The 10438-nt window shown below is 47.0% G+C and overlaps 1 protein-coding gene across 1 annotated transcript in view; it reads left to right on the top strand.

Moving 5' to 3' along the window:
• LOC142887700 (forkhead box protein B1-like) overlaps nucleotides 1–189 on the top strand; it is a 2609-nt gene extending 2420 nt beyond the window's left edge. The window contains exon 1 of the mRNA XM_076025521.1: nucleotides 1–189. This exon is cut by the window's left edge and continues 2420 nt beyond it. The gene's annotated coding sequence lies outside the window, so the exon portion shown is untranslated.
• The last annotated feature ends 10249 nt before the right edge of the window (nucleotides 190–10438 follow it).

The raw sequence follows: 10438 nt of genomic DNA, 5'->3' as shown, positions 1-10438 counted from the left end.
GGAAATGTTTGGAGGGAACATGAAACGTGACAATTTAGAAGCCGCTGTTCAGTGTACATTATGTGTCAATAAAACCGCGGCGGCGGCGGCGGCGGCAGCAGGAGGAAGAGGAGAATGATGATGATGATGATGATGATGTCGCGTCTCACAAACGTTGTTGTTATTTCATTTCACTTTAAATAAACGCAGTAAAACCGGAATGTCTCATCTTCACTTACGACACACCAGCAATTATTGTTGGCATATATCTATGTAATGTGCACATGTGTGTGTGTGTGTGTGTGTGTGTGTGTGTGTGTGTGTGTGTGTGTGTGTGTGGTCAGCAAGTCGAATACAATCACACAATAAAATCAAGCAGAATTCTGGAGATATTTTGTAAGCCTAAATTTGACTGAAATCATCACAGCTGCATTATTGTGGTGTGTGTGTGTGTGTGTGTGTGTGTGTGTGTGTGTGTGTGTGTGTGTGTCCACGTCATTCTTTCACAGTTGCCCAAAGACGCAGAGCTACTCAGTTATGTTGGTCCTGAAGGCCACACCTCCTCCTCCCTCACTTCCTCCCTCTTCTCATCTGAACTCTGACCAGTTGCTCAAAAGTAAAAAAAAAAAAAAAAAAAAATCAATAAAACACAAAAACAACTAAAGCTCTCAAATATTTATTGTGCGACTGACAGAAGCAGGAAGAGAAGGAGAGGGGTAGAAGTGAGGAGGAAAGGAGAGGAGGAAGAGAAGAAGATGAGGAGGTGAGGAGGAGGAGGGTGAGATGGAGGAAGAGGAAAGGAGGAGAAGAGGTGAGGCGGAGCATGAGAGGAGGAGGAAGAGAGGAAGTGGAAGAGAAGAAGAGGTGGAGGAAGAAGTGAGGAGGTGAGGAGGAGGAGGGTGAGATGGAGGAAGAGGAAAAGAGGAGAAGAGGTGAGGCGGAGCACGAGAGGAGGAGGAAGAGAGGAAGTGGAAGAGAAGAAGAGGTGGAGGAAGAAGTGAGGAGGAGGAGAGGAGGAGGAATTTAGCAGGAGGAAGAAGAGGAGGTACAGGTTAGGAGGATGAAGAGGAGAAGGAGGAAGAAGAGAGGAGAGGAGAGGAGGCAAAAGGGAGGAAGAGGTGAGGAGAAGGACGATATTCCACCCAACGCAGCTTCAACGCTGCCCAGTCGCTGGGACAAGACGGCCGTGTAGGGACCGGCCGAGGCTTCCTTCTCCTCGTCGGAGGCCTCGCTCTGGCACAGATGCAGCTCACCCGTCTCGTAGCGGAACACGTACCGATCCGCAACGTCCGCAACACGTGACTCTGAGACGTCACATGTTCTCAGCCATTAACCACTTCCTGTCACATGACAACCCACCGCCACTTCCTGCCCCCCCACCCCCCAAAAAAAAAACTTCCTGCCTAAGTCCCCCGCACCATCCATCAAAGGTCATCAAGGTCATCCATCAAAAATTTGAGGGGAGGGGAGTCACTCACCTGCATTTTTCTCTCTGGCTCGCCGCTGCCCCCTGCAGGATGCGCATGTAACCGCGCCGGTTCGAGTTTCAGCCGCATGAAAAGGCGAGTCACTCACACAAAAATACCGCCGGCACAATTAGCACCGGACGGTAATTAATCCTTCTCTGTCGCTAGTTAATTAAAGATGACGGAAAGAGGGAGTGGTGGGGATAACAAGGTGTCCCTGAACGTCTCTCCAAAGCACTAATTAACAGCTTCTTTACTGAGGAGGCACGACGGAGCGGGAGGAGCACAACAAGGAGCAGAGAAGAAGAACAAGATCGCTAATACACGCACGTTCGCACGCACACACACACAAACGCACACACACATACACACACACACACACACACAGCCAGACGGCAACATGCCTTATTAAACACGGATGAATGAATTTATCAGGTGATGAAACGCGTTGAAAGAAGCTCCTGTTTTTTTAATGAGACGGGGAGGAAACAGTCTGCACAGCGCCACCTGGATTAAATCTAATCCAGATTAGTAACTGGCTCTACTACTGAACAAGGCACAGCCAGTGAGCGCTGCCTATGGCGGAATGCAGCTAACGTTTTAAGCTGCTAAACTGAGTTGGAAAGAGTCTTTGGTCAGGTTTGGTTTCGGTCTGCCTTGCATACACAGGCTTCCAATAACTAGCGGCTTACACGTCAGTGGCACCGCCGCTAGCTACTGGCTATCAGAAGATGGGCAAAGCTCGCATTTTTTCAAGTACCAAAAAAACCTGCATTCCATCGTTTGGCCAGCAGGGTCCTAAATTCACACTGTTACAATCTGGTTGCAAATGCTTCTGGTTGGTATAAATTGTCGGGTGGTCTGAATGAGCTTTGCAGCTCACGTTTGCTGCTGTAGGCCTAGCATTGACAATTAGCATTAGCATCAACCGCACCTGGCTACATACCTAGCCAGTGTTCATAGCGTCTAAAGGAGGCACGGGCAAACTACGCTCCAGGGGCCATATGCGGCCCATTAAGCTTTTTAATACGGTCCGCTGAACTAGAAGAAATCATATTAATAGTGAGTAAAAAATGAAATAGTCCTAAAATAGCTGTATTTCAGTGTTTTGGGGTTAGGGTTACCCATTGTGGCCCACTGCCCACCCCCGGTCTAAAGTCAAAACTATCACTGCTACCGAGCCGCTGTCTTCTGTTCTCACTCTTTCAGTGTTCGCTGCCGTTAGCAAATGTGTGCTAAGCAGGCTAGCGGTTCTCCGGTAGTGTTGCCACCCGTCCCGTTTTTCCCAGCATTGTTCTCTTTTTTCACCACCTGTCCCGGGAAAAATAAAATCTCTCCCGGGACACAACCTCATTTGATTTCCGTCTGTGGTCTACTCCCGTAAAACACGCGATTGTCTCATATTTGGCAACTAAAAAACCTGTCCCGTAATGAACTGATACGGGACGCACTTCACTTTGTACCGTATATTTCGGGGACGCCTCTCCGTCTCCGTCCCCCCCCCCGTCGACAGACTTAAGACCCCAGGATGTCCCGGATTTGACTCTAGGAGGTGGCAACCCTATTCTCCGCGGAGGTTGTCGATGTGCAGTTCCTGCGCCTCCAGGTGAGCTTTGACCACTGGTTCACCCGATGTGGAGGCTGCCCTTCCTGCTGCAGCTGCAGCCGTTCGCAGCTCCGTCCCCGTCCCCTCACCAGCAATTATCTCCGGCTGCCCTGTCAATCTGCTCCTCCGCCCAGCAGGTGGAGCTCCTCCTCCTGCGCCGGGCACTCCTTTGAAGCGTCGCTGCGAGGTGCGAGTTTACGATCGAGCAGCCGCGGAAAGGATTCCTCAATGGGGCCGTAAAATTAAAGCCGTCGCAAAATGGGAAGGAGGAGAAATAAAGGAGATGCTGGAGGCCAAACATCAGCGAGGTGGTCGGAGGGACACGCAGGTCGCCTCCGTCCCCAGGAGACAACACCATCAGGTCCAAATAGCGGCCTCAGCGTTCGCAGGAAACACTCCTAACTTCCTTCTCAAGAGAAAGTGTAATGTTGAACATCGATGTTATTTCTACAGATGTAAAATGAAATAGAATACTTTTGATGATTAAAACCGGCGACACGGTGCTGCAGTGGTCAGCGCTGCCGCCTTGGCGCTGGAGTTTGCATGTTCTCTCTGTGTCTGCGTGGGTTCTCTCCGGGTTCTCCAGCTTCCTCCCACAGTCCAGACTTTTACCTCAAAAGTTAAACTTAAATCTCCAAAAGTTCCGCTTTAATCACTAAATTTCAGCTTTATTCTCGAAATGGAAACTTAATAAAAAAAAATAAAAAAAAAGAATCTATCTTAATAATTGTTTTTCTGTTCTTGAGGCCCTAATTTCCAATTTAATTTCTAATTTCTAACCTGTGTGATCCGTCGGCAGCTGAATGACTTTTCAGACGGACGGACAGTGAGCTTTTTTTTTTTTTTTTTTTTTTTTAATCTCTGTAGCAAAAACAGAACTTCCTTTTTTGAATTGCCAGGATGCGTTCAGAGCCCCCAGCGGTCGTGCACTCGCCGCGATCGAAGAAAACAGCGCCCTCTGGCTGCATGTGAGCGGAGCTGACACTGAACAGGGGTCACAAGGTCACCGTTGCTCTGCGGCCTCCGGCGTCGAAACCCACCTGATGGCTGCAGGGGGCGTCAGTCCCACATCACCATCACCACAACACACAGGTGTGTTACGAGGGGGCGGAGCCACCTGCCGCAAACCATTTAGAGGGGAGGCGGTGTTCGTGTGTGTGTGTGTGTGTGTGTGTGTGTGGGTGGGGGGATCTGGGGGGTAGTTAGTGGGCGTGTGAAACAAAAACAAGACTCATTTATTTGCAATAAAGTGCCCCCCCCTATGGTTCCCCATCCACACACACACACACACACACACACACACACACACACACACACACACACACACACAAATGTGTTATAAAGCCATACGGAAGCTAATTAGTCCTGGGTTCGAGGCCACGCACACATCTTGCACCAACAACAGCGCTCGCGGTGAAACAAAACCAATGTTTCTGAGCCTGTTTGACTCAGTTTCAGGGGTTTCAGAGAGGCAGTGGCTGTTCACCCGAGGCACCCGACCTTTATTGCCCCCTGACACGAGCGAACCTTCTGGGGTCTGAATCTCCAGTCATTTCAAACATTGACAACGTTAATATTCTCCAGATTTAATTGTTTGTTTTTAGTTGTTTTTTTTTTTCCAAACTGTTTCATCTTGTTGGTAAAACTGCTCTGGGTTCAGCAGGTTCCACAATGGGGAAATGTGCATAGTTATAGCAACGGTAGAGTCATGCAAAAAGATGGAAAATTCTATCATTGAAAAGGAATAAGTAAATAAAAAATAAAAATAAGATATTGTAGGGGGGAAAAGGGGGGGGGCTCCCCTTCTGCTGAACCCACACGCAGCAGGTTAGCTTAACATTAATTATTATCAAGCTAATTGCCGTCCTTCATCACCCAGTCTGCCCGTCAATCTAAATCGGGCCAGTTCGTTTTTTACGTAGGTTGTCGGCTCCTGCAGGTGGCGCTGGGCTGATAACTCTTGTCTGTCATACATATGTACTGTATATACATGTACATGTACACACATATACATATATATATATATATATATACAACTACATATATAATATATACACACTGTATATATAGATATATGCATATACATGTACATATGTATGTATATATATAATACGTATGTATTTGTGTGTGCTCCTCCTGTATATGTTTTTTTAGTTGGTTTGTTAGTTGATAGCTAAATGATGGCAATAATTTAAAAAAAAAAAAGTGAAAGGAGTCAAATAAATTGTTTGTCTTAACTTCCGCTCTGATGTTGTCGTTGTTTGTGCAGTGTTCAAATAAAAAAAAAATCAAGTTCCATAAGACCCCGCAACCCTGAGCTCAGGAAGAAGCGGCTATTGAAAATAGATGGATGGATGGAAGTTCAAAAAGAAAAGAAAGAGAAAATAAAAGTTGATAATTAAAACATCACTTAATGTTCTGCTGAACCGTCAGTGCCACGTTCAGACGGACAAGGAGACGCACACGCAGGCACACACACACACAGTCGCAGGGGAAGCCTGGTTATCTGGGTCACACGGAGAAATCAAACAGATTCACCTCTAGCTGAGAAGGATGATTTATTCACACGCTGGCAGCTGGTCGGCACGGCGACAGATTGTGTACTTGGTGATCTGCCCGACGGCGCCCAGGGCAAGCCTAGCGTCTCGGCACGGTCGCTAGCGTTAGCGTCTCGGCACAGTCCCTAACGTTAGCGTCTCGGCACAGTCGCTAGCGCTAGCAACGATCAGGAACCAGGAAGTCTTGTTCTGTGGCGACTGTTGCGCCGCCCTGTGGACAACAGAGGCGAGGGCATTGTTTAAGGACAGGCGTTACTTCCTGATCTCAGCTAAATTGGTAGTTTGAAAGCGAGTTGAACCTTTGAGCTCCACAGATTTCCCATGGTTCCACACTCAGTGTCAGTGGATGGCCCAGACAGCCGGACTTCAGGCTAGCCACTGGCAGGAGGCCGCACTCTTGTGGTCTTCACGATCTTCTTCTTCCTCCTGCTCCTCCTCATACTCTTCCTCCTCCATTCCTCCTCCTTCTCCACCTACTGCTCCTCCTCCTCCCCACTCCACCTCCTCCCACTGCTACTCCTCCTCCTCCTCTTCTTCCTCCTCCTGCTGCTCCTCTTCCTCCTACCCATCCCACCTCCTCCTTCTCATCCCCATTCTTCCTCCTTCTCCTTGTCTTCCTCCTCCTCTTCCTCCTAATCCTCCTCCTCTTCCTCCTGGCCCTCTGGCCCATCTCCTGGTCCAGTCTGGTCCAGTTTAGTCCAGTCTGGTCTAGTCCTGTCTAGTCCAGTCGTGTCTAGTCGAGTTTATTCCAGTTTAGTTCAGTCCAGTCTAATCCAGTTTAGTCTTGTCTGGTCCAGTCTAATCCAGTTTAGTTTAGTCCAGTCTTGTCTGGTCCAGTCTAATCCAGTTTAGTCTAGTTTAGGGTGGTGAGTTTCTGAGTTCACGTAGGGGGCGCTGTTGTTTGTCGGACAGCCACACCTCTGGCTCGTTAAGGGGTCAAGGTCAGCGGAGGGTCCAGGATGGTCCAGCCACTGACCCTCAGCAGCGGGTCTGGGATCAACTCTGTTACTCTCTCTGTCTCTCTCTCTCTGTCTCCTCCCCCTCACTCCCACTCTCTCTCTCCCCCCACTGTCTTTGTCTCTCCCCCTCTCCCCCCCACCTCTCTGTCTCTCTCTGCCGACTGGTTGTACCATGTGACTGACGCCTTTGTACTGGCACGGCAGTGTAAACTGACCCCCGGGGCTCTCGGGGGTCTCGGGACCACGAGGCCGCGCCTCCCTGCCACCATATGTTGGAGGGGCTGCGTTCTCGCCTCGGCAGCCAGTCGGACATTTGGTGGAGTGCGGCTGCGGCTGCTGCTGCTGCTGCTGCATCTTCCTGACCCATTTTTTTTTTTCCCGTCACGCCGGCGTGTCAGTGAATGTCCCGTCGCCGACGGCGGCGTTCGCTTATTTACTCTTTCAGTTCAGGGACCAAACAAACAGCGACGCCCATCTGTGCTTGTTGGTTTCTGCTCGTGTATCTGGCTTTTCCCCGAGGCTAATGGGAGGCTAGCTGTTAGCTGCTAGCTGGTTCTTCATCATGAACGCCTCCGTCAATGCTTGTACGCTGTTTTTTGTTGTTGTTTTCTTGTCTCACGGAATTTTTATATCCATTTAAATGATTCTGAAGTTCCATTGAAATAAGTACAAATGTAATTCTGCTAATTTGGATGTAATGGATTTCGCCCAACTCTTATAAAACACAAGAAAAATCAGGATAATTTATCACATCGTGTCCTATTCAAGACCTTTTAGTTGTTTTTGCTTTTTTTCTTAAGCAGTAAAAACCTACATGCAAAGCAAATAAAGACGTTTGTGATGGGCCGTCGGCCTCCAGTGCTAATATTATTATCATTATTATTATTATTATTATTATCATTCCGACCGCCATAAAAGCAGCTCCTGGTGTCATTGTCCCGGCGGAACGGCTCCTCTTTTTTTATTACCCCGGGGGTCATTTTACAAGCCGCCCCGTCTATTCACGACCGGCGGAGATAATCCCGCGATAAATCCTGCCGGTGCCCTTCACACTTGTCATCGCAGGACCATAAACAGCATTTATAACAATCTGCTTAGCATGCAGAACAGATTAAGATGGGACGGCCGCTCCAAGCGTGACAGACAGACGGACTCCTGGGAAATGTTGCGTCTCTGCGGGGGGGACCCGGAGCCGCCGCGGCCAGGAAACCCAATTCATCTGCTTCACCAGCACCGAGTCCCACTTTTCTTTTCTCTTCTTTTCTTTTCTTTTCCGCTTTTGCTTTTTTTGAATGTGTCTTTTTTCTTTTTCGGGAAAAAAAAATCGTAGCTATTTTATAATTACAAATATTTTTGGTTGTTTTCAAAATCATCTACATTTTACTTTTTTTTGTACAAATCAAAAAATGTCTTTATTAAGCAAATTATTATTATTAAGTAAAAACATGTAAATATTATTTCCTTTTGATTTTCTTCAATATGTTTTCATTTGTATGTATTTATTTTAAAATATTTTTTATCTTAACACTGAAATTGTGGCTTCACAACACAAATGTGTTTGTTTCTATTTTTTACCGAGATGCAAATTAGAAGCCACCTTGTCTTAACAACACATCACGTTGTAAAAAAACAAAACAAAAAAAAACCAAACAGTTTTCTGTTTTCCTCTTACTTTTGCACATCTCCGCTCTACAGGCCACACACACACACACACACACACACACACACACACAAAGGTTGGTCATTAATCTTAATTAACGGCGAGCTTGACAAACGGAAAGTGGTTGCTGCCGGTGGGAGATGACAAAACATTTAAATCACGCACAACGAACAAAGACGTCACATGACCTGTGAAGTGTGTGAGCCCCTGTGTTGTTGTTGTTGTGAGTCCAGGACGTCACCGAACAAACAGAACATTTGACAGTGCTGGAAAGATTTTTTATTATCTTTTTTTCAATCAAAGATATTTTATATTTTTCCAACTTGCAAAAATAACATTTTGTGGAATATATATTATTATTATTATTATTATTATTATTATTATTATTATTATTATTATTATTATTTATTTATTCATTTATTTATTTATTTATCTAACTGTATAAGTTCCCTCTTCCCAAATGTTTTCCATGATGCTCCTTTAGGTCACTAACCAATGAACTTGTTGAAGCATCTTGCGTCCTTTAAGAGAGCCCACCCGCCCCTCCCACACACCGCATAGACCGTCTGCTTTCAGCGGACGACGGTCATGTTGGATAATCGCAGGATGGACGCAGACCGAGCCCACCCGGGTCTCTGGGTCGCCGGCAGGTCCCGTGATTTCCCAGAGTCCCTGGCGTCTGCTGACTCTTGCTGAAGAAATCAGAGGACGAAAAGACAATTAAGTCCAGTGATAAAAACCACGACATGCTACATTAAATTACATATTCAGCTTCATCAAACCAACTGCCAGCAGCTTCTTCTGCACTTTGTTTAGTGCATGGGGGAAAAAAAGACAAACACAACACACTTCTGCTGAACTCACAAATCTGAGAAGCAAAACATTTCTTATTATTCATTTTAATTTTAGTTTTTCATTTTGTCGGCTTTTTCGTGTTATTATCTTATTGTGCTTAAATAAGTTGACTTTAACATCTGACTTTCGTTGAATTTTAGCTAAAGCAAATACTGTAATTCCAAAGAAAAGGTCTATCTCCCAGTCATTCCGAGGATAAATTTTTGTTTTCTGGGGGTTTGTGTGACCATCAAAGGGTAGTTGATGCCTCCAGTCTTCTTCCACCTGCTGTTTAACCTCTATAGCTGCTGATTTATCCTCCATCTTCCAGTTTTGGCTGCTTGGTGACACACTTGACTCAACAGTTGGCTGCAACAGTTGTCCCACTGCCTGCAAGACGACGGCGAGGAACTTTTCACCGCTTTGTCTGAGTGGACAGAAGGGGGCGCTGCAGGATGCCACGGTGCCCTGGGGTGGAGGTTTCCTGCGATGGGGAGTGGTTGATCGGAGGTAGGAGCATGTCAACATCAGGGTGGGATGGAAAACAAGGAGACATGGTGGGTGTGCGGGGGGGCGGGGAAGGGGGGAGGAAGGAAGGAGGCAGGAAGTCCCTCCGAGACCAGGCGTCCAATCAGATTCCCTCCTCGGGCGTTAACGAGCCTAACGAGCTGCTCCGCCCTGGCTTCAAACAGCGATGGGGGAGGAAGACTCATTAATTCTGCAAAATGTCTCTAATTGGCTTCCAGATGCACCTGGTTACATGAATAAGCCTCGACAGGAAGTGAGTGGGGACCACGCCCACCTCCCACTCAACAATGGAGGGGGAGAGGGCTCCTTCCATTACACGGAAGTGTCACCTGTCATTTTTCAGTGCAAAAACACTCCATTCATCTGCTCCTGCTCCGGCCCCCTCTGTCACATTTTATAACCCATTGTCCCCCCCCAGTCAAAAAGTTTGCCCACCCCTGCCTCAGCATCCTTAGCTTCTGCTTAGCTCCGCTAGCTACCTAGCCACCAGGCACAGATTGCAAAATACTTCAGAAGTTCCACAGCAAGCCAGATCTTTTTTGTTGGGAGATTAAATAATGAAAGAAAAAAAGGCTTTTCAACATAGTGTTAGTGAACGAGTCCTTCTTTGTTTTTATCAGGGGAGTTTTTGAGGAAACTAGTTAATAACTGGAAGCGTCTTAAGTCTGAAGCCTGAACACTGACTGCTGCTGCTTTTCACAGAATTTTCCTGGCTTTTACGCGACAAATTAACACCATTTAATGTCTAAACCTGGGGGAGGATGGAGAATCCCGTCAGAATAAGAGCGCTGATCGGGAGGAAGAAGCGGCAGAAGCACATTAGCGAGCAGACGGAGGAAAGGAAGCGG

This window comes from Nelusetta ayraudi, unplaced genomic scaffold, assembly GCF_046127955.1.
Source record: "Nelusetta ayraudi isolate G7.1 ecotype Tasmania unplaced genomic scaffold, CSIRO-AGI_Nayr_v1 ptg000002l, whole genome shotgun sequence".
Classification (NCBI taxonomy): domain Eukaryota; kingdom Metazoa; phylum Chordata; class Actinopteri; order Tetraodontiformes; family Monacanthidae; genus Nelusetta; species Nelusetta ayraudi.
This window is presented reverse-complemented; position numbering and strand designations above follow the sequence as displayed.